At 48.6% G+C, this 24,128-nt stretch overlaps 1 protein-coding gene across 1 annotated transcript in view; it reads left to right on the top strand.

Moving 5' to 3' along the window:
• The first annotated feature begins 535 nt into the window (after positions 1-535).
• The window catches only part of LOC115636702 (NADPH--cytochrome P450 reductase), a 62,665-nt gene continuing 39,072 nt past the window's right edge, over positions 536-24,128 (top strand). The window contains 1 exon segment of the mRNA XM_030537119.1: positions 536-664. The gene's annotated coding sequence lies outside the window, so the exon portion shown is untranslated.

The following is a 24,128-nucleotide window of genomic DNA, read 5'->3' as shown; positions in this document are numbered from 1 at the left end:
CAATCCCCCCATCTTCCCCCTGCCCCCAACTGGCCCTACACCCCAATCCCCCCATCTTCCCTCTGCCCCCAACTGGCCCTACACCCCAATCCCCCCATCTTCCCCCTGCCCCCAACTGGCCCTACACCCCAACTCCCCCATCTTCCCCCTGCCCCCAACTGGCCCTACACCCCAATCCCCCCATCTTCCCCCTGCCCCCAACTGGCCCTACACCCCAATCCCCCCCATCTTCCCCCTGCCCCCAACTGGCCCTACACCCCAATCCCCCCCATCTTCCCCCTGCCCCCAACTGGCCCTACACCCCAATCCCCCCCATCTTCCCCCTGCCCCCAACCGGGCCTCCCTGGGCGGCGCTGTCGCTTTAACCCCCCGCCCCCACGCCGGGCGCTCGCGCGGACTGTACCAAACGGGGCTGCGGGGGGAGGGGTTGTCCGCGCCGCTCACAGCTCCGGGAGGCGGCCGGGGGGCTCTCAGGGGAGCTCCGAGGGGCGCCGAGGTCTCGGCCGCTCCGAGGTCCGGGCGGCGGCGGATCAGGAGGTCTCGGCGGCGGGGCCAGGCCCTCGCCCCCCGTCCCCCGTCCCCCGTCCCGAGGTGGTAGGTGCCGCCGGGCGTACCGGCCTGGCTGTACCGGGGGCAGCTGCAGCCGCCGAGGAGGAGCCGCATGGTGAGTGCGGGGCGGGGGGCTATTGAGTGGGAGCAGCGGGGGCTGGGAGCCAGGACTCCTGGGTTCTTTCCCCAGTGCTGGGGTGTGTGTCTAGTGGGGTAGGTGGGGGGGGCTGGGAGCCAGGACTCCTGGGTTCTTTCCCCAGTGCTGGGGTGTGTGTCTAGTGGGGTAGGTGGGGGGGGCTGGGAGCCAGGACTCCTGGGTTCTTTCCCCAGTGCTGGGGTGTGTGTCTAGTGGGGTACGTGGGGGGGGCTGGGAGCCAGGACTCCTGGGTTCTTTCCCCAGTGCTGGGGTGTGTATCTAGTGGGGTAGGTGGGGGGGGCTGGGAGCCAGGACTCCTGGGTTCTTTCCCCAGTGCTGGGGGTGGGTGTGTGTCTAGTGGGGTACGTGGGGGGGGCTGGGAGCCAGGACTCCTGGGTTCTTTCCCCAGTGCTGGGGTGTGTGTCTAGTGGGGTACGTGGGGGGGGCTGGGAGCCAGGACTCCTGGGTTCTTTCCCCAGTGCTGGGGTGTGTGTCTAGTGGGGTACGTGGGGGGGGCTGGGAGCCAGGACTCCTGGGTTCTTTCCCCAGTGCTGGGGTGTGTGTCTAGTGGGGTACGTGGCGGGGGGGCTGGGAGCCAGGACTCCTGGGTTCTTTCCCCAGTGCTGGGGTGTGTGTCTAGTGGGGTACGTGGGGGGGGGGCTGGGAGCCAGGACTCCTGGGTTCTTTCCCCAGTGCTGGGGTGTGTGTCTAGTGGGGTACGTGGGGGGGGGGCTGGGAGCCAGGACTCCTGGGTTCTTTCCCCAGTGCTGGGGTGTGTGTCTAGTGGGGTAGGTGGGGGGGGCTGGGAGCCAGGACTCCTGGGTTCTTTCCCCAGTGCTGGGGTGTGTGTCTAGTGGGGGGTGGGGGGGCTGGGAGCCAGGACTCCTGGGTTCTTTCCCCAGTGCTGGGGGTGGGTGTGTGTCTAGTGGGGTACGTGGGGGGGGGCTGGGAGCCAGGACTCCTGGGTTCTTTCCCCAGTGCTGGGGTGTGTGTCTAGTGGGGTACGTGAGGGGGGGCTGGGAGCCAGGACTCCTGGGTTCTTTCCCCAGTGCTGAGGTGTGTGTCTAGTGGGGTAGGTGGGGGGGGGCTGGGAGCCAGGACTCCTGGGTTCTTTCTCCAGTGCTGAGGTGTGTGTCTAGTGGGGTACGTGGGGGGGGCTGGGAGCCAGGACTCCTGGGTTCTTTCCCCAGTGCTGGGGTGTGTGTCTAGTGGGGTACGTGGGGGGGAGGTTGGGAGCCAGGACTCCTGGGTTCTTTCCCCAGTGCTGGGGTGTGTGTCTAGTGGGGTACGTGGCGGGAGATTGGGAGCCAGGACTCCTGGGTTCTTTCCCCAGTGCTGGGGTGTGTGTCTAGTGGGGTAGGTGGGGGGGGCTGGGAGCCAGGACTCCTGGGTTCTTTCCCCAGTGCTGGGGTGTGTGTCTAGTGGGGTACGTGGGGGGTGGGGGGCTGGGAGCCAGGACTCCTGGGTTCTTTCCCCAGTGCTGGGGGTGGGTGTGTGTCTAGTGGGGTACGTGGGGGGGGCTGGGAGCCAGGACTCCTGGGTTCTTTCTCCAGTGCTGGGGTGTGTGTCTAGTGGGGTACATGGGGGGGGCTGGGAGCCAGGACTCCTGGGTTCTTTCCCCAGTGCTGGGGTGCGTGTCTAGTGGGGTACATGGGGGAGGCTGGGAGCCAGGACTCCTGGGTTCTTTCCCCAGTGCTGGGGTGTGTGTCTAGTGGGGTACGTGGCGGGGGGGCTGGGAGCCAGGACTCCTGGGTTCTTTCCCCAGTGCTGGGGTGTGTGTCTAGTGGGGTACGTGGGGGGGGCTGGGAGCCAGGACTCCTGGGTTCTTTCCCCAGTGCTGGGGTGTGTGTCTAGTGGGGTACGTGGGGGGGGGCTGGGAGCCAGGACTCCTGGGTTCTTTCTCCAGTGCTGGGGTGTGTGTCTAGTGGGGTACGTGGGGGGAGATTGGGAGCCAGGACTCCTGGGTTCTTTCCCCAGTGCTGGGGGTGGGTGTGTGTCTAGTGGGGTACGTGGGGGGGGCTGGGAGCCAGGACTCCTGGGTTCTTTCCCCAGTGCTGGGGTGTGTGTCTAGTGGGGTACGTGGGGGGGAGGTTGGGAGCCAGGACTCCTGGGTTCTTTCCCCAGTGCTGGGGTGTGTGTCTAGTGGGGTACGTGGCGGGAGATTGGGAGCCAGGACTCCTGGGTTCTTTCCCCAGTGCTGGGGTGTGTGTCTAGTGGGGTACGTGGGGGGGGGCTGGGAGCCAGGACTCCTGGGTTCTTTCCCCAGTGCTGGGGTGTGTGTCTAGTGGGGTACGTGGGGGGGAGGTTGGGAGCCAGGACTCCTGGGTTCTTTCCCCAGTGCTGGGGTGTGTGTCTAGTGGGGTACGTGGCGGGAGATTGGGAGCCAGGACTCCTGGGTTCTTTCCCCAGTGCTGGGGTGTGTGTCTAGTGGGGTAGGTGGGGGGGGGCTGGGAGCCAGGACTCCTGGGTTCTTTCCCCAGTGCTGGGGTGTGTGTCTAGTGGGGTACGTGGGGGGTGGGGGGCTGGGAGCCAGGACTCCTGGGTTCTTTCCCCAGTGCTGGGGGTGGGTGTGTGTCTAGTGGGGTACGTGGGGGGGGCTGGGAGCCAGGACTCCTGGGTTCTTTCTCCAGTGCTGGGGTGTGTGTCTAGTGGGGTACATGTGGGGGGCTGGGAGCCAGGACTCCTGGGTTCTTTCCCCAGTGCTGGGGTGCGTGTCTAGTGGGGTACATGGGGGAGGCTGGGAGCCAGGACTCCTGGGTTCTTTCCCCAGTGCTGGGGTGTGTGTCTAGTGGGGTACGTGGCGGGGGGGCTGGGAGCCAGGACTCCTGGGTTCTTTCCCCAGTGCTGGGGTGTGTGTCTAGTGGGGTACGTGGGGGGGGCTGGGAGCCAGGACTCCTGGGTTCTTTCCCCAGTGCTGGGGTGTGTGTCTAGTGGGGTACGTGGGGGGGAGGTTGGGAGCCAGGACTCCTGGGTTCTTTCCCCAGTGCTGGGGTGTGTGTCTAGTGGGGTACGTGGCGGGAGATTGGGAGCCAGGACTCCTGGGTTCTTTCCCCAGTGCTGGGGTGTGTGTCTAGTGGGGTAGGTGGGGGGGGCTGGGAGCCAGGACTCCTGGGTTCTTTCCCCAGTGCTGGGGGTGGGTGTGTGTCTAGTGGGGTACGTGGGGGGGGCTGGGAGCCAGGACTCCTGGGTTCTTTCTCCAGTGCTGGGGTGTGTGTCTAGTGGGGTACATGGGGGGGGCTGGGAGCCAGGACTCCTGGGTTCTTTCCCCAGTGCTGGGGTGCGTGTCTAGTGGGGTACGTGGGGGGGGCTGGGAGCCAGGACTCCTGGGTTCTTTCCCCAGTGCTGGGGTGTGTGTCTAGTGGGGTACGTGGGGGGGGCTGGGAGCCAGGACTCCTGGGTTCTTTCCCCAGTGCTGGGGTGTGTGTCTAGTGGGGTACGTGGGGGGGGGGCTGGGAGCCAGGACTCCTGGGTTCTTTCTCCAGTGCTGGGGTGTGTGTCTAGTGGGGTACGTGGGGGGAGATTGGGAGCCAGGACTCCTGGGTTCTTTCCCCAGTGCTGGGGGTGGGTGTGTGTCTAGTGGGGTACGTGGGGGGGGCTGGGAGCCAGGACTCCTGGGTTCTTTCCCCAGTGCTGGGGTGTGTATCTAGTGGGGTACGTGGGGGGGGGTGGGAGCCAGGACTCCTGGGTTCTTTCCCCAGTGCTGGGGTGTGTATCTAGTGGGGTACGTGGGGGGGGCTGGGAGCCAGGACTCCTGGGTTCTTTCCCCAGTGCTGGGGTGTGTGTCTAGTGGGGTACGTGGGGGGGAGGTTGGGAGCCAGGACTCCTGGGTTCTTTCCCCAGTGCTGGGGTGTGTGTCTAGTGGGGTACGTGGGGGGGGCTGGGAGCCAGGACTCCTGGGTTCTTTCCCCAGTGCTGGAGTGTGTGTGTGTCTAGTGGGGTACATGGGGGTGGGGCTGGAAGCCAGTACTCCTGGGTTCTCTCCCTGCTCAGGGAGAGGAGTAGGGGGGAGTGTCTAGTGGGTTAGAGCGGTGGGCAGGGGATTGGGAGCCAGGACTCCTGGTTTCTTTCCCCAGTGCTGGGGTGTGTGTGTGTCTAGTGGGGTACATGGGGGTGGAGGGCTGGAAGCTAGGACTCCTGGGTTCTCTCCCTGCTCAGGGAGGGGAGTGAAGGGGTCTAGTGGGTTAGAGCGGTGGGCAGGGGATTGGGAGCCAGGACTCCTGGTTTCTTTCCCCACCGTTGGGTGGGGGGTGGGGTCTAGCGGATTCAAGCAGGGGAATTAGAACTCTTAGGTTCTGTTTCTGGCTCTGGTGGGTTTGAGCCAGGGAATCAGGACTCTGGATTCTGTCCTTGGCTCTGTTTAAATGCTGACAGAAGTCTCTTAGAGCTGTGTGGCTCCTGGTGCTGGCTAGCCTGGTCTGCCATGTGCCCCACAGAAGAGCTGGGTGAAACTCTTCAGATGAATAATTCATTTGTTGGGAAGTGCCTGTTTTAATTGACTTGAAACTATTGGCAAATTTGACAGGAGTCCGTCAAAAACGCAGTTTGGTCAGAAGAAGAAAGGCAGGCTAGAGTCACAAAACTGGGGAGGAGGTAATTGGGGGTAGTGCCACTGCCTATCTTTTATAGTGGTGGTTAGGATCTTCACCTGGTCTGTGGGGACCCAGAGTCAGATCCCCATTCTGGAGCAGGGATTTGAGTCCAGGTTTCTTTTCTTCCAGAATGCCCTAGCCACAAAGCTATAGGCAATGCCAAGGGTCGGCAACCTTTCAGAAGTGGTGTGCCGCGTCTTCATTTATTCACTCTAATTTAAGGTTTCACGTGCCAGTAATACATTTTAATGTTTTTAGAAGGTCCTTTTCTATAAGTCTTTAATGTATAACTGAACTATTGATGTATGTAAAGTAAATAAGGTTTTTAAAATGTTTAAGAAGCTTCATTTAAAATTAAATTAAAATGCAGAGCCCCCCTGGACTGGTGGCCAGGACCTGGGCAGTGTGAGTGCCACAGAAAATCAGTTTGTGTGCCGCCCTTGGCACGCGTGCCGTAGGTTGCCTACCCCTGGGCTATGCCTTTCTCAGTCTCACCCATTGAAGCTGTTCCACTTTGTGTACATAACTAAGGCCATGGCTACACTGGCACTTTACAGCGCTGCAACTTTCGCGCTCAGGGGTGTGAAAAAAAACACCCCCCTGTGCACTGCAAGATACAGTGCTGTAAAGCGCCAGTGTAAACAGTGCCGCAGCGCTGGGAGCGCAGCTCCCAGCGCTGCATGCTACACCCGTAGAGGATGTGGAGTACGTGCAGCGCTGGGAGAGCTCTCTCCCAGCGCTGGCGCTGCGACCACACTCGAAACTTCAAAGCGCTGCCGTGGCAGTGCTTTGAAGTGCAAGTGTAGCCATACCCTCTGTATTCATTGGCACAAGGACTGGAACCCAGGTTTCCCTGGTGAGTGTCCTAATCACCAGGTTGTAGAGTTCACCTCAAGCTCTACTTCTGGCTCAATGACTGCTCAGGTATTTTAATATAAAATGGAACAGCTTCAACAGGAGAGCTGGAGGAGACCTCCCCCAGGATACTCTATAGCCTAGTGGTAGGCCCTGCAGTCCAGTGATGTCTGTTCCCGTCCAACTCCTGTGCTGGGGTAGAGCTCTGACTTGGCTACTCAAACTCCTGTGTTAGCTCCGCAGCTGTTTTTCTTGCCATGTAGGCAGTTTGGCCCTGGAAATCTTTTTCCATCTTTCAAATATCTATAGCCAAAGGGACATCGCTAGGAGTAGTGGGGTGAAGTTTAAAAAAAAAAAGAAAAGAAAAATGTAAGTTGGATAGACTGAAGAACAATCTCCTCAAAGGAGGTGGTGGAGATTTAAAACTGATGGGACGAACTGCAGGGAACATAATGGCCAAAATTAATCAGAGGAGTGGATGCCATCATTTATCAGGTTTCCTCATTCATAAGAGTAAGTGACCCATCCTGCGGCACTTAGACTGGGTTTTGGCCAAACGTTTTATGCAACCTTGGCTGAAAGGAGCCATTGAAGCAAAAATAAGCTACCAGAAGAGTGGACAAGATATAGAGAGGAGAATTCATTTTATAGTTTGTTCATTTCATCTGAACAGGGTGAATTATTGTATAACTGAAGTTCTTCTGCACGTTCATCTTTATGATTTTTTTAAAATCAGAATTTGTTCAACAGCTAACTCTCAGGCCAGAAGCCAAAAAGAACTGAGGCTCCTTCAGTCCAGTCTCTTAAAATATTTCCCAGTTCTGAATATGAAATAACAATATTTTCACTTATCTGGAGCCTTTAACTTCAAAATGTTTCAAGCTTGATGCATTCTTCATAGTGGTCACTTCATCCACCACTGAAATGTAGCCACCTTGAAGCGAAATAGAGTAACCACTTTCAGTAATGCACACTGACACTGGAACAGGTCAGACTTGCAATTAAGACATATCTTTGTCCTTTTAGCACCATGCCAGGGCATTCATTCAGAGGGAAGAGCACCACCGACTGGGTTGCCAACACCACTTTTTCATTCATTTCATTGGCAGTCTCTCACCTGTGTACCACAGTAATAGGTTTAACTGCAGACCTCCTGCCATGTTAGCTGAGGATGGCATGGGTGCAGAATTCCACAGCATTTTTGTCTTGAACAGTTCTGTTCTGTGCCTGTGAGGGGGCAATAGCAAGACTGTATAAATAGGTCTTTCGTTTTTCCTTCAGGCCCTTAAATATGTATTTTGAACATTGATGTTCTCCTGAAAGTGTTTAAAAACAACAACAAATAGAACCCCTCTCTTGAAATGTGCTTTGAGAAGTTGTCAACTAAGCCAACTATTAGGGGAGGATCTGACCAAGCTAGTTGTTTACATATATTCTCACTGGTAGGAGGGAAACACCATGGAGCTCTAACAAAAGCAAATAAACTCTTCCAATCTCTTATGTTCATACTAAGCTTACCTATTATTTTGAAGTACAAAATTTGAACAATAGGGGGAAAAATTGAGGCTGCTGGGCTTTGTGTGTTGATGTCTCTTTAAGCAATTAACTTGTATCTACAATAATTTCATTGACAGAGCGGTCTGTTACTGAATAGTTGGTTTCTCACTTTTCCTCTGTTATTCATTTGATCAGTTTCCCCCATTTGTGGCAACAGGAATGAGAGAAAAAGTTATAAGCAGGAGAACTTGTTGTGAAAACCACCAAAGTGATTGGGGGGCCTCAGGGGCAGGTGTAAGACCTAAATGACTTTTAACTTTTTTTTTTTAAATTGACTAGAGTTCAGATTAACAGTGCCCTCTGAACTTCAGACATGTGAATGAAGCAAATTTGCTTCATAAGTTACAGATAAAGAGTAACTATAGAATTCCGTGGGGTAATTTTTTTAGTTACTCTTAGCCACACACCAAAGGTTGTTACCTTGTTCAGTGCCATACTTCTCCTGTTCTCTCACTTTTTCTCTTTTATAAAAAAACTACCAAGCGTTTATAGTTCTCTTATGTAAAAAAACTACCAAGAGAATGTTATCTACTGTGAATGAACTTTGTTCTGCTTTCTTAACTAAAAAAACACGGTTAATATCTTACGTAAAAGTTGCTTTCCCAGTATAACTTGATCTAGTGCTAGGATTATGCTTCACAAGGTATTGTAAAAGGTGTGTCACATGGTCTACTGTATTCGTGTACCTATTCAAAAGATGAATATTTAAAGAGTCTTTTATAAGCTTAATTACCTACTCTATTGTGTGCAACATGGACAGTCTGAAATTTAATAATCTGTGGTTCCCGCTTACTCGGTTAAACACCAAAATCCATTTGTGAGCTGCTTCTGGGCCACAAAGTCTGCAGAAAGAAGTCTCTGTAGTACTGAAGACTACTCCTAAGAACCATGACAGTCCAAACTGACACGTAGGGGGACAGTTGGTTTGACGTTTAGCTGCATATTGTTTTAATGTTCTTGCTTAGTTAGCAACTAAGGGAGTTTTCCTAACTGTGGGTTGTTTTTTTTTTAAATGATACTTACATAGTTTCTTTGGAGTGTTCCAAGGAGTGCTAACAACCTAATTGTTCTTTTACATTTGTACAGTACCTGTACGGTTCTGAAAATTTCGAAGCACTTTGCTAGCAGGTCAACTTCATCACCTCTTGTGAGGCAGGTAAATGTTTCTGTTTTACAGATCAGAAGAGGAGATGGATTGGAATTGTATAGGGAAGTGAGTCACATTTTCAGCTCTGAAAATCTGGCCTTAATTGAGGTGTTGAAATTTTAAAAAAAATCTGCCCCGAACTGCCATGCTTAACTCACTGTAAGTTGGTAGCAGAGCTGGAAATAGAAACCAGAGGTCCTTGATCTCACTTTTCTGCACTGACAACCACACTATCTCTCAGTGTAATATCCAGATACCATGCAAGTCACTTCTAAAATGCAACTATTGATCACCTCTCATGGAACATGACTAGGGTTTATTGCAGTTTCTGGTCAGCCACTATGTTGGGGTATCACGCGGTAAAGTGCAAGATATAATCATGACTTGTGCAATGATTCTATAATATTGGAGTGGCATATACGTAACTGTGTGAGGCAAACGATAAGCTGCTCACACTGAAACCAAGAAAAACGCTCCAATAATTCTCAAGTATAGAAAGAGAAAACAAATACACATGAAATATTTCATGCTCACTAAACCCCAACTGCAAAGACTCTGTCAGAGGGCACTGAATTATAACGGTTCCCCCAAATGTTTCCTGGTAAAATAAAGCTCTTTAACTCAGATTTCTTAACCTTCAGCCACTATCATGTTCTTGCACATTTTGCATAGGGTGGTTGTATTTAAAACACAATATTGTATTAAAAACACAGGACTGGGAGTCTGGGGATCTGGGTTCTGTTTTGTGCACTACCACTGTAGTGTGGGACATGGGCAAGACACAGCATCTTTTTTCTCTCTCGTGTAAAATGAGGGTAATAATACTTCCCACCCTTGCGAGGGTGTAGAGACAAACATTTAATGTATGCAGAGTGCTTTGAAGAAATAGTGCAATAATAGGCTAATGATGAAATCTTGAGTTTTAAAAAAATCATACTGATATTTGCTACTTTGGGTTACTAATACATATTTGCAATTCTTAAACTTTGCAGAATTTAAGCTTTCATTTAACATCCCTCCTCCATCACCCACATTCTCTTTTTTTAAATCGCATATGGTTGCAAAGGAAATTGTCAAAATAAGAACAGAGGAACTGCTGCAGGGCTGTCTGCCTGATTCTGCAGCCAGACTGTTGTAGAGCCTCTGGTGCTGCTCAGTGCTTTGCCAGGGAGCATCAGAGTGAAAATTCAGTCTTGTCCATTGTCAGGACTGCTGCTGGAATCATTGGGGAAACAGTGAAACTGACAAAAATTAAGTCAGTTGCCTCTGCTGGTTGGGAAATCTAAGAGCAGCAGCAGAGGCAGACACTGGAGTTACTCACTGGAGAGCAGGATTTGGAGGCTGGGAACCTGCCCTTGCAACAGCCAGGAAACTATGTGCTGAGAGAGAAGTGCTTTCCCTCCTTACCAGAAGCCATAGTGTGGGGGATGATGGGACTTTACATTTATCAGACACCTAACAAATCTGCTGCCCAGTTCTGGTGGCTTTACAACCACATGTTCATCAATGTATCTTTCCCCACCTCTCTCGACTTGCTGTATGAAAGGCCTATTTCCCATTTGTGTGGGTCAACTATGAGTACGAGGGGGCTCGGTGAAGATGACTCTGCACAAAGTGCTGTCAAGTGCCCAGAGTAAAGAAATTGATAGAAGGAGAAGATACAGTGATTGTAGGTATTATTTGTAACATTTTCAGACAAGTGTGTGATATGTAAATTAGCGGTATCCTTTTAATCATATCCAAGTCTCCAAACACAGCTAACTGCAGATAAAGTTTTGAACCCTCCACAATATTCAGATTTACATGGGGTTTCTTAAAATTCTGCTGCATAAGCCTGTGTTGAGGTGTTGCCTGTGTAAACAATGTCCCACAATACTGTGTGCGTGTTTGAAGTTAACCATCTCCTGCCCTGTCTGGATACATGGACTTTTTTTACAATGTTGGTTTTGCCCTTTACCACGCTGCTGTTTACAATCTGAACTTGTTTTCCACTGGGAAATCAAACTGGTCGATGGTTTTGGTTGGAAGAAGGTGTTCTTTTACCTCCTGCCCTCTTTGTTTCAGTTTATCTAGGGATCAGAAACAAAAACCTCCATGCTTACACATGTTAATCTGTGTATAAGGAACTGTGGAGTTCTTGGTAGAGTTGTTTGACATTGACCTCGCAACGATTGGTGCTTACAGTCAAAAACACAAGCTTTTCAAGGCTGGAAGCTTGCAAGGGAAATGATTCAGGGCCATTGAAAACAGCTGTTCTCTAAACTCACAGTAGCTAATAAAACCAAATTAAATACAAGAGGCATCAAACTACAAAAATACGTTAACCTGAATTGGTACCCAGTATACATCTTTGTCAGCCCCAAGGACAAAATTCTCTCTCGGTTCCCTGTGAAACCATCCTCTTCTTTCTGATGCTCTGTCTTCTAGCTTTTACAGTCATTCTGCTCATCTCAGGTGAGGGCTGCTGCCAGTTTTTTTTGTTTTTGATTGCTAATGAAAGCCCAGATGTACAATGCTTGAAGCTGAGATCATGTTTAAAAAATCTGCTAGGAAGAAAAACACTTGGGTTCTATATTGTACTTAGAATGGAATCTGCGCCAGTCTCCATCTTGTGAGTTGCAGCATCAGGGTTTGATTAGCAGGGAATGCATTGTTGAGTAGCTTTTTTGTTTACTCTGTGTACATAAAAAAATACCCTTCACAGTTATGCATTATGCAACATGTTTTTTTTATTTCTGCTTCACTTGCTCCTAGAGCCAAACCATCTGCTTAGACTGGAAATTCTGAGCTGTTGAAAATTGTCGAGAAACCGGTGTCTTGCAAGGGAGGACAACAAAAGTGCTTTTTGGTGGGGCTGTACCTCATTGCTCCATGTCCTAATTTCCTTATCAGAAAAATAGTACCTATTCCTGGTTGTGATGCTTCTGTCATTGGTTGGAAGGAGTTGTAGAAGTGCCAAGCAATGGTAAAATAAATATTTATGCAAAGCAAGAAGAGATTTATTTGAGCTTTTCCCCAAAACTTTTACAGGAGGAACAGAAGATTTTAAAAAATCTAGCGCACATAAAAACGGTGGAGTAGGTGCCTGATCTTGGTTAGTGCTGAGCAATCCTAACTGACCTGAATTTCGTCAAGAATTGGTGGAGCTGAACATCAGTCAGGGCTGGGCTCGAGTGCACTGAAACATTTGCAGTCAGGGTAGGAACTGGACTGGGAATGTGCCTTGTCTGTATAATCATCAATTACCCTCTTCATTGAGATCTGCGAGAGAAGAGAGGATTTCTTTTGTCAAGGCTTGGGAACCTCATCATGCCAATTGTGGGAAGTTAGGAAAAATTCTTTTCACCCAGAGCAAATAGAACTTTTTTCTTTGTGGGGAAGGGGCCAAGAACAAATGGGCAAAATATTCTTGATAATGAGGAGGAAAAACTAACCACGTAGGTAGATGGCAGGCAAATAGACTCTGTGCCTGGGCTGATGCACCTTCATGGATGTTGTGTAAGGCTGGTTAAAAGAGGTTTTGGCATAGTAGTTTTTCTTCTATAACTGGATATTGTCTTCTATCATTGAATCAAATAGCTGCATGCAAAGTTATCCTTGTATGTTTCAGCATCCCCTCTGTAGATTTCTCTGTAGTTTCCGCCAGGGATTAATTTTACTGACAGAATCTTGACACCTTTTCTGTCTTCCTACTGGAGAAATCCCATTTTCCTACTGGAAGTTGTATGTTGGATCGCTGTCCTTATTCCCACTGCCTACAGTGGGGGTTCTGTCTGCGTAAGGAATATAAAACCAGGCCCTTTGGCTTTCACAGGCTGAGGTAGTGCCATGCTCACAGAAATGCCATTGAAGCTGTGAGAGAAGATGGGTGAGGGCTTGTATTGATCTAGCTTCTGTCGGTGGGAGAAACAAGCTTTCAAGCTACACAGAGCTCATCTTCAGTCACCACTGCTGAGGTGAGTGTGACAAGCACCCCGAAGCAGAGGTCGCTTTGGGCTTCCCTCTGTTGTGTTTTTGTCTAGATACCAGAGAATATGTCCGGTACCAACCAAGAAAACACAGAATAGCTGGTACTTTAAAGTCCCGGTGGGTAAAGTGGGAAGGAAATGGTAATACTTATAGCAAGCCACCCTGCGTGAGACACTCAGCAGCCCATCTCCCTGTTTTATCTGGGCAAGTGAGGGAGTATTATCAGGGTAGGCCGTGTGCTGGGGACTGCGAAGGTGCAGAGTGAAAAAAATCGACTGAACTGCCCTGAATTCAAGAAGTGAGGAATAGTAAACGATCCACATCAGAGCTGTCATTCTAGTGAATTGTGTTTGTTTAGGAAAATGGTGCTGAAAAGACATGGAGAAGGACCCAAGCTGCTTTCAGTCTAATGTTGTGATGTATAAATGCCATTTACCACAAAGGCTGTGAGATGGGTTTCTGTGCTGAGTATCCTGGAACAGAGGGCACTGATTTTTAAGGCTCAGTGTAGTATTAATAATGAATACCTAAACGTTGTATAGCATTATTCATCATTAAATCTTAGCAAGCTTCACAAAGGAGGTCAGTGTCATTATCCCCTTTTTACAGATGGGGAAATTGAGACACAGAATGGGGACATGATTTGCCTAAAGTCAACAGCAGGCCTATGGCAGAGTCTGGAACAGAACCCAGGTCTCCTGAGTCCTAGTCTAGTGCATTATCCTCTAGGCCACAACACATCCCTTAAGTAGCCTTAGGTTATATATTGTGCCAGATGTGTGTTTGTCTCCTCACTGCTTATTATGACACTAGTTGGCTAACAGCTGTGCTCACTTTAATGCCTCTCTAATAAATATGTTTTTAATAACATCTCTCTTGTAACTTTGATAGCTGAAAGAACTGAGTCCCTGCCCTATATTTCAAAATGAACACCTTCCTTCATATATATTGCCTGTTAAAGGTCACCTCCTGCCCTATTCATAAGAACCAGGTGTGTGTCAGTTCTTCATCTAGGCTGCTGCCCTCCACTCTAGAAGTGGTTGCATTTCAGTGGTGCTGTTTGTGTACAGTTTGTAAAATGCTCTCATGGCTGATGTATTTGACCAAGCACTTTACCCTGCTCCCCTCGCCCCGATATTTTTATTGGTATTTCCAGTTAAGTTGTAAATAGGAACAAGTGGTTCTGCTGGCCCTTATCTTTGTGTTCATTTCTGCTCCTCAGCTGCACACTAGGGAAAAGTTCAGTTGTATCCTAACTGGGAGAGGAGATGATTTCTGCAATGATGGTGTAATCCTTCATGTTCTTAGCAACGCCAAGGTTCCTGGGATGGGGAATCATTGCAGCCTTGTGTTTCAACTTCCTTTTTATTAATGGTATTGATGTGTTGAGTCATTCTGATTCAGGAGCGTCATGTGGCTGCAGAAATGTGCCACAGAGTGTGGATCTGCCAAGTCATCCTGTCTGTTGCCACAAATATTTAGCTGTGATTCTCTATATCGGGCAGCACACTTTTTTCGCCTTCCCTTTTCTTTGGTTACTTGCGTTAGCGTTTTCTCTGTAGCCATCATGTGTTGCTCTGACTGGAACTTCTGCTTCAACAACTCAATCTTTAAAATAAATGTTTTCAAGCAAATTGAACTTTGCTTAAAGCTTTGAACAGGGACTTGGGGGCTGTTAGTGTTTGCCCTTATGCTGTTGAAGCCACTGCTAGATGTGGTGATGGTTTTTGTTCTCTGACCACCTTTCCACAAAGAATAGCACGGCACTCAACTAGTGAAGACTTTCACGTAATATTTGCGTGGTGGGATCCAGTTCTCCGACTCTTGTCTATGATTGGAATGTACATCTTGGGTAACTGAAACTATTCTCTTAAATTCCTAATTTGCAGGCCTCTGTGTACGTGTTACCAAACATGTCCGCCAACAGCCTCCTAGGTTAATCCTCCATCTCAACCTCCTACAGGTGGCTGCTGCCACGGATTTCTCATGTTTGGAAACAATAAGTAGCTTGGCTTGTTGCTTAGAATAAAAGTTCAGGGGAGAAGAGTAATGGTGCAGAAAACCTCACTCTGGATCTCTTTTCTTCTGTCTTCTGCATTTATAGCCCTGGACCAAAGGTGCCAAAGGCAGTGATTATATAGAACCAGATTCTGGAGAGACATTGTGTTGGTGCACTGTGGTTGTGAATGGAACTGCAGCACTTTCTACCTTACATGGCTAGTCGATGGGGTGGGCAGAGTTGCAGACCTGAGGGCAACGTATCTTGAATGATCCAGTGCCTGAAAACTCTGAGACGGAAATGAGCAGAGCTTGAGTTGTCCAGTTAGGGAAAAGGAGGGAAAACCCAGAAGAGGAGCTTGGAGCTTTGCTTTGTGCAGTGGTCCTGAATCTTCTCACGCATGCATGTAACTTGGTGTCAGTGAAGCTACACCCGATTTACACCAGTGCAAGTGAGAAGAGGTCGGGTTGGACAAACACCTGTCAGGGACGGTCTAGGTGTACTTGGTCCTGCCCAAGCACAGGGGGCTGGACTAGATGACCTCTCCAGGTCCCTTCTGGCTCTTCAGTCAAATGATTATATAACCTGGAAGTGAAACTAACTTAATATAAGTGATTTCAGCAACGTCTCTGTCGGTTTCCATTAATGTTTGGTCACAGATGTTTGTATAAATAAAAGGCCTCTTTGTTTACACTGCAAAAAGCCACAACATTTATTTTTTATTTTTTTAGAAAGTTGGTCTGGTTTTCACATCTCTGGGCTTTTGGGGCTTGTTCTGAGATTTGATTCTTTTCTAGTAACTGCATAGCAAGGGCTCAATACCACAGTCTAAGCCCCACTATGGCGACAGGATGAGTAGCTTAAACCTGTATTCTTATACATCCACAATTGCTGTTAAAGTCTGATCAGTCCCAAAGTCTGCTTTGGGGAGTGAAACTTTCCTTGCAGATAGAGAACAAAACAATTGTGATAGAGAAATCCTTGAAATAGGGACAAGGAAACTCCTTTGCTTCCTGGCGGTAGGCTTCTGTACCTGTGCCAAGCAACCTGAGTTTGAGGGCTCTCTTGTTCTCAAGGATGTCTGTGCATCTCCATTTATCGTTGATGTGTGCTGTGTGCCAGAGTTGCCAGACGTTTTACACTGCCCGCAACTTTTCAGGACACTTTCTGCCAAGGACTGTGTTTGTACTAATGACTTAATTGTCAGTAATTTACTAGTGTTAGGGCCTGGTCCTGTGATGTGTTGAGCACCTTCCACTGACTCTGAATTCAAAGGTGGAGGGTGCTCAGCGCCTTTCAGAATCGGGCCCTTTGATGCTCCCGATTTCATGAAATGTCTAGCACTGAAGTTAGATGACTTTTAATTAAAAGACAAATTTAAATGTGCATGAGTTCACTGCTGTAGAACGTCTCTGCGTGACTTCACAATGACCTGAACTATACATGGTGTTTAGAGACCAGACCTTCTAAATCTAACGCAATACAGAGCTCTAAGCCTGAAAAGGGACGATTTCAAAGCTGAATGGGCTAAAATATAACCTTGCCTAACATATCCCTCCATTAGTAACTTATTTGTAGTCTATTACTGCCTCGAGGTCCCAGGTGAGGTGCAGGGAGTCCCCATTTTGCTGACAGTCTAAACAGACAAGGCAGAAAAGGAAATAGACCCCACTTGACCAATGGGAACAGAGGCTCACGGAGATTTAAGGCCTAGTTTTCAGAAGTGATTGGTTATTTTTGGGTGCCTCATGCCTTCAGTCACCTCGGAGGGGCTCAGAGTTCTAAGTGTCCACCCTCTGTAAATCAGGCCTTTGAAGGTGTCTCAGGTTGTGCCTATTTGAAATCCCTGCTGAAAGACACAAGTGATGGGAGTCTCTGAAGTAGAAATGCTGGTTTGGCTTTGTGCAAAGGGACAGTGGATGTTAAAGAAGGGTGGGTGAGACATCTAGTGCTTGGTCTTGCAGTCCTTCCTCATGTGTAACCCCACCGATGCCCGTGAAGCTACTCCAATATGAGCTGGGGTTGCAGGATTGGGGACTCTCTTTATTTTCTTCATGGACTGGCAGATATTTCCACAAGGTGCATTTTTATCTAATCAGCTGCCTACTTGTTAGTAGGCCTTCCACTTCCTCCTTTCTTGGGCAGATCGGGGCTTTAAAACAAGCAGCTGCCATGTTCAATTTCCCATGTAGGAGTCAGTAACTTCCATATGTACTTTTTGCTGAGACCTTTAAAGAGAAGTTGAGACTAAATGGGGCATAAGGCAGGAAGAATTAAAGAAAACAGAAGTGTGTATGAGAATGTATCTTATCCAAATAGTAACTCAAGGTGTTAAAGGCAGGGCTTTCCTTGGGAACAAGAGACCAGGTGGGGTCAGAAGTAAAACTTGTTAGCTCTAGTCAGCTGTAGGTGACTGTGTCTCATTTGCTTACAGATAAGTTTGTTTGGGCCAATTAATACTGAAGAACAAGTACAGCAGTGTGAGAGAGCTGGATTTTTCCCTGACTCATGCATCGTTCTGACAACGAGGTTCCATTTACAGAGGCTTTATCATAAAGCATACTCTGCAATTGCATCTATGGTATGACTACCTCAGTTGGTTCAGGGCAACCTGTGGTGATGCATAAAGCCAAACCTTACCTCACGATTAACACTCAGGTCTCAGAGTTAGTTTGCAGGGCCAGTGGCTAGAAAAAACTCTTCTCTTTTCGGAAATCCAGGCAATAGACCAGGGGTATCTATGGCACGGGTGCCGAAGGCAGCACATGAGCTGATTTTCAGTGGCACTCACGCTGCCTGGGTCCTGGCCACCAGTCCAGGGGGGCCTCTGCATTTTAATTTAATTTTAAATGGAGCTTCTTAAACATTTTTTAAAACCTCATTTTGTTTACATACAACAATAGTTTAGTTACATATTATAGACTTATGGAAAGAGACCTTCTAAAAATGTTACAATGTATTACTGACATGCAAAACCTTAAATCAGGTCTTGGCTACACTGGCGCTTTACAGCGCTGCAACTTTCTTGCTCAGGGGTGTGAAAAAACACACCCCTGAGCGCAGCAAGTTACAGCGCTGCAAAGCACCAGTGTAAACAGTGCCCCAGCACTGCAAGCTAATCCCCACGGGGAGGTGGAGTACCTGCAGCACTGGGAGAGCTCTCTCCCAACGCTGGTGCTGCGACCACACTTGCGCTTCAAAACACTGCCGCGGCAGCACTCCCGCAGCAGCGCTGTACGGCTGGAAGTGTAGCCGTCCCCTCAGAATGAATAAATGAAGACTCGGCCCACCACTTCTGAAAGGTTGCCGACCCCTGCAATAGACAGTGATGTCGCTTTCAATCACTCCTCAGAGTAGAGTTGCATTCTTAAAGGGAGTCAACTAAAACTCTGAGCAGGTCTGAGAATCAATTGTTCTGTTTTGATTCCTGCACTAGCCTTGCGAAGTTGGAAGGGCAAAGCTCCTTGAGTGGTGCACCTGAAAGGCCTGTCAAATGTCACTGCAAAGTGTATATGTGCTTCTCTACATGCTCTGCTGAAGTGCTGATTTGTAACTTTCTACAGCAGTGCTGTTCAGTGATTGGCCATAGTCCCACAGCAACCTCCCACAAGAAGGGTGCTCACAACAGTTATTGGTGGCCTCAAAGTGTACATACTCATTCGTTGGCCTGTTTGTTTATAAGCCGACCCCCCCCCCCAAGGCGGTTAGGTAAAAATAGCAAAAACTGTATGGCCCTTTCATAAACCGACCCTATATTTCAGGGGTTGGCAGACTTGGGCTCCTGGCCCGTCAGGGTAAGCCGCTAGCGGTCCTGGACGTTTTGTTTACCTGGAGTGTTCTCAGGCCCCGGAGCCCCTCAGCTCCCAGTGTCCGCGGTTTGCCGTTCCCGCAGCTCCCATTGGCTGGAATGGCAAACCATGGTGACAGGGAGCTGAGGGGCTTCACACCTGCAGACTCTCCAGGTAAACAAAACAACAATCCAATGATTCCACAGAGTTTTAAAATCATCAGATTTTGGTGTCGACCCATTTATAAACCGACCCCCACTCTTTGATGCATCACATTTTTACCAAAGATATTCGGCTTATGAATGAGTGTGTGCAGTAATTAACTTTAGGAAAAACAAATAAATACGGACATATACACGTCCATGTCATTGTAATTTATTTATATAGGGGTTTTTTTGGTTTGTTTTTGCAGTCACAATAAGCAAAATAATGTAAAATTGTCTATTCTTTATTGGACCTAAACAGAATAGAAACACAAATAAGGTGCTTTGCATGTTCGTGTATTTTTTGTTGTTTCTTTTGCTTTCATGGTTGTTTTTTTTAATGGTCTAGCTAGTAAGCCTGCTGCTGTGAAAAGTGTAATTAATTTAATTGATATGTTAATATCACTTTTCACAGCCTTCCAGTTAGCTACTAAGTCTGCTGTGAAAAGTGATATTAACAAACATACAAAGATCACTTTTCACAGCAGCTTTACTTAGCCTTGGCAAGACCAGGCACAAATTAAGCCCTGGATGAGGAGGTGGCAGCGGGGGCCAGAGACGATAGGAGGGGTATGAGCCCTGGGATGAGAGCCTAGGGACTGAAGCCCTGGGCCTGGCGGGAGTGGGAGCTCTTGCAACCTGAGCCTGCTGCCTGTCACCCCAGGGCTGAAGTCTGACCCCACTGCCTCCAGGAACTCAGTGGCTGCCTGCTCCTCCAGTGTTCCTCTCTCCAGAGAGGGGCAGAGCCTGCTGGTGGCCCCAGGAGGAGGGGCCGCTGCCTTGGCCTCCCCCATCACCACTCGGGAAGCTCTAGCCGCAAGAAAAGCCCCTTGTGTCCCTGTCTGAGAAACGCTGCACTAGAAGAAGCCATTTCATCCTGCCCTAACAAAGCTGTGCCAATCCAAGTCACTGGTACCAATAGGTACTTTTCCCTTCAGATGTCTGCATGTGCCCCCCCCCACCTCAGTGAGAGAGAACCTCTTGTTTAGAAGCATGTGTTTGTGTGAGAGAGAGTGAGCTCTTTTGAGAATCTAGGGCACATGAGCTGAGCGTGAATGGACAGGCTTTGTCAGGGCTTGGGTCCATGAGCAGTTGGACTGTAATCTCTGGCAATTCAGAGAGCCTCCAAGTGAGTGAGTTTTATGCTAACATACACATCCCATTTTTTCTGGAGGATGTCATGCAAAAACCATGCTGCCTCAGGCTGTGATCTTGTGAGCTATGGTTACTTACACTGGTCTGGTACTTGTAACAGGAGACAAGCTCCAGGGGCCGCCTGGAGTGGTATTGATGATTCAATATACGTGGCACACTTCCCTGTCATTCAGTGCTGGACCAGCTTCCCCATATGGTGTGCAGGGACTCTGTTCTTGTGGTGGCACCATCTTCCAGACAAGATATAAAATAAAGCGTTTGATTCCTTTTGACTTTTACGTTTTCTACACTTCTTGCAAGCTTGTTAACCTCCGCCCTGGCGAGATTTCAGCTTGGGTGATTGACGTCTGCCTACCTCAATTTGCCTGGTGGTTGTACTTCCAGTAGTGTTCCCCTTACTGCCCTGCTCTGCATTATTGAACAGCTGGTGACTATAAATTGCAGTGGGAGATCGAGGATCATGGGTCGGTGAGTGGGCCTGTCTCTCTCATAGTGATTAAAACATTTTGAAATCCTTCAGGATGAATGGTACTGTATTTTCCAAAGACGCAGAATAAATCTCTCCTCACTTTTTAGGGGTTGGAGCTGGTGCAAGAAGGTGGAAACAGTATTGTGGAAGCTTGTGTCCAGTGGCTGCTCCCTCTCCCTTTGGGACAGGGCAAGTGGCTTCTGAAATTCACCACCTATTGCACTTGACAGTTTTCCTTCTAAACTTCCAGCCGTGCAGTGAGGTTTGCGATTGAAGCCCAGATTGCACTGTGATCGACGCCTCCTACAAATACCTGGACAGAAGCCAGCTGTAGCTAAAGATCTGGAACTGAACTTGGCTTCTTGGTCTCAGGCAGGGCTCTGTGCTGTAATTGCTCTTGGTTGTGCTATCGCTTGGCATTTGTCTCTTTAACGCGAGGCAGTGACTTTGCCTAAACTTCAAAACAGATGGTGCTTATTTGCATTGCTTGGGAAGGAGTAGAGTGAGCATTCTGATTATCCTTATGTGCCATAGCATCATTACTCCTAAGGCTCTGGCATTTGAATGAGAGCTCTTTGGATGCAGAGAGTGGAAGTGGTGAGCTGTAGTAAGCTGGTGGGGAGACTACATGAATCGGCTGGGCTTTTTTCAGCAGGAGCTGATCTTTGTTACTTACAGTAACATTTCCTAGTATGTTTTTTGATAATAAACACAATAGAGGGATCACTCAGCCCCCTGCTTCTGGGAGTGTGTGTCTACACAGCATTTTGGAGCAAGCCTACCAGCCTGGGTCGACAGACTTGGAAGAGCGGGGCTTGTGCTACCTCTTTAAAACAGCTGTACAGACAGTGCTTTGAAGTTGCAGCTCAGGCTCTGAGGCCCACCCCCTTTCTTAGGCTTCAGAGCCTGCGAACGAAGAGGAAGGGTCCCGGAACCCAGGCTCCAACCTGAGTTCAAATGTCTACACCTCCGTTAAACAGCCCCATAGTCTGAGCCTGGTGAGCCCAAGTTAGCTGACGTGGGCAAGTGATGGGTGTTTAATTGCAATGTAGATATAGCCAGTCCATTGGCATGTGGGGTGGGGGGGAGTTAATTTAATCACATCATTTCTGCATCTAAGAACACAGAATGTCGGCCGTACTTCCATGGCTCTATCCTGGGAAACAGCAACTCTGCAAACAGTTTGGGGCTGTGGTGAATAATCATCTGAACAGGAGCTCCCAGCGAGACGCTGGGGCCAAAAGAGCTAATGTGATCCTGAGATGTATAATAAGTAGGAGCAGAGAGGTTATTTTACTGCTGTATTTGGCACTCGTGCAACTGCTGCAGGGATCCTCTATCCAGTTCTGGTGCCAGCAATTCAGGAAGGATGGTGATAGGGGGTTCAGAGAAGAGCCCTGAGATGATTAAAGGATTAGAAAACCTGCCTTACAATGATAGACTCAAGGAGTGCAATCTGTTTAGCTTAGCAAAGAGAAGGTTAAAGGGTGACGTGATTACTGTCTTCAAGTACCTACGTGGGCAACAAGTATTGAATAATGGGCTCTTCAGTCCAGCAGAGAAAAGTCTAACATGAGCCGAAGTCTGGAAGTTGAAGCTAGATAAAGTCAGGCTGGAAATAAGGTGTACATTTTTAATTGTGAGAATGACTAACAATTTCCCAAGGGTTATGATGGGTTCTCCATCACTGACTGTTTTTAAATCAAGATGGGATGTTTTTCCAAAGGATCTGCTCTAGGAATAATTCTAGGGCAGGTCTCTGGCCTGGGTCATACAGCAGGTCAGACGAGTTGATTACAGTGTTCCCTTGAGATCTATGAATCACCACTCTGCCAGTTTCCTAATGTGACGCCACCATTGCAAAGGCCTCTGCTGCCTATTCTTCCCCTCTGTCAACTTTGTCACTACTCTGTACACAACATGTTCAAATGTCCATAGTCGTTTGGATTGGCAGAGTGCCTGATCACAAGGGAAGGAGATACTCTGTTCCCATGGATCCTGGTTCAAGTTAATCATCTGCTTGGCTACTAAGAAATCTGTTTTGCCCATCATGAAACTAGTCTTCCAATGTGGAACTGGATTAAGAGGAGCTGGCAGCTTGGGGAAGCAATGGAGGAGGAAAAACAGTAGCTCTTTATTCTCGAAGGGCAGGATGGCAGTAGTTCAGGCAGCAGCCTGGGACTCATGAGACCCGGGTTCAAGTCCCTGCTCTGCCACACTCTCCCTGTGTGACCTTGGGCAAGTCACTTAACCTCTCTGAGCCTCAGTTCCTCACCTGTACAATGGGGATAATAGCGCTGCCCTACTTCACAGAGGTGTTGTGAGGATAAATACATTAAAGATTGTGAGGCACTGAACTAATGAGGTAATGAAGGCCAAATAAGTACCTTAGCCAGATGGATTGGGGGAACTGCTAGTCTGACTGCGCTCACAACAATCAGCTCTTCTTTTGACGCATTTCAGGGGTGGGTGGGTGGCTGAAATAAGAATAATTGATAAGAGATCAGTAACACACAATTGCATGCAAATCAACATAGAGGTGTTCCTTGAACAGTCCCATCCAATCCATTACATTGCTCTTTGTCATTTCAGAAATCTGTCTTCATCTAACTACTTTAAAGATCTAGAACGGGGGTCGGCAACCTTTCAGAAGTGCTGTGCCGAGTCTTCATTTATTCACTGTAATTTAAGGTTTCGCGTGCCAGTGATGCATTTTAATGTTTTTAGAAGGTCTCTTTCTATAAGTCTATAATATATAACTAAACTATTGTATGTAAAGTAAATAAACTTTTTAAAATGTTTAAGAAGCTTCATTTAAATGCAGAGCCCCGTGGACTGGTGGCCAGGAGCTGGGCAGTGAGTGCCACTGAAAATCAGCTCGTGTGCCGCCTTCGGCATACCTGCCATAGGTTGCCTACCCCTGGACTAGGTATTAATAAAACTGACAGATACTAAATGAGTGCAAAGGCAATACTGTAAATGGACCTAGGATTTACTAGAGAGAATAGAAAAGTGGACAAAAATGAACAAACTGGGATTCATCTGGAACGAGAATGCGAATGCTGTAGTGCCAACAAGGATCTAGAGGTGCTACTGGAGGCAAATTAGACATGGATTTGAAGCAAACCAAAAATGAACGCAGCTTGGGGGTACATCCAACGAGGCATCGCACCACTGTGGAGGAAGGTAACAGGCTCTCTGTGGCTTTGGTGTGGTTGAGTCAGATGGCAGTAAAGTCTGGCCCAGAAAGATACAAGAGAGAAGGGCAACAAAAACAATCAGGGTGGCTGGAGGAATTGACTCCTCCAAAATATGTATTACTGAGGCAAGGGCCTCAGGTGAGGTGAGTTTGATCTGGCTCCCGTCACAAGCTTTGCTGCTGATGTAGACGGGAACCAGATCAGGACCTCTGGGAGAGGCACAAGGCTACAGCTGTTTGAAATGTGCTTGCGCCAAGGATGGAGTGCAGGCTGGCTGGGATTGAAACAACTGGAAAGCAGGAATTGTGGCTGAATATAGCAGAAAGCTGCTTTTTCACAGTGAGATGCGTTAGGGTGTGGAATGATCTCCTAAAGGACGGGCTAGCTATCGGGACATTGAAAGCGATACTGGATTCAGCGTGTACTGATTGGTCTCCTCCTTCTCCTGGGTCTCTCCCATCTCATTCCATGATGCTCTGGCACTGTTTGCACTTTCATTACATGTAATTTAT

The sequence above is a fragment of the Gopherus evgoodei genome, chromosome 17 (assembly GCF_007399415.2).
Source record: "Gopherus evgoodei ecotype Sinaloan lineage chromosome 17, rGopEvg1_v1.p, whole genome shotgun sequence".
Lineage (NCBI taxonomy): Eukaryota > Metazoa > Chordata > Testudines > Testudinidae > Gopherus > Gopherus evgoodei.
Note: the sequence above shows the minus strand (reverse complement) of the source record. Positions and strands in the feature narration are given on the sequence as shown.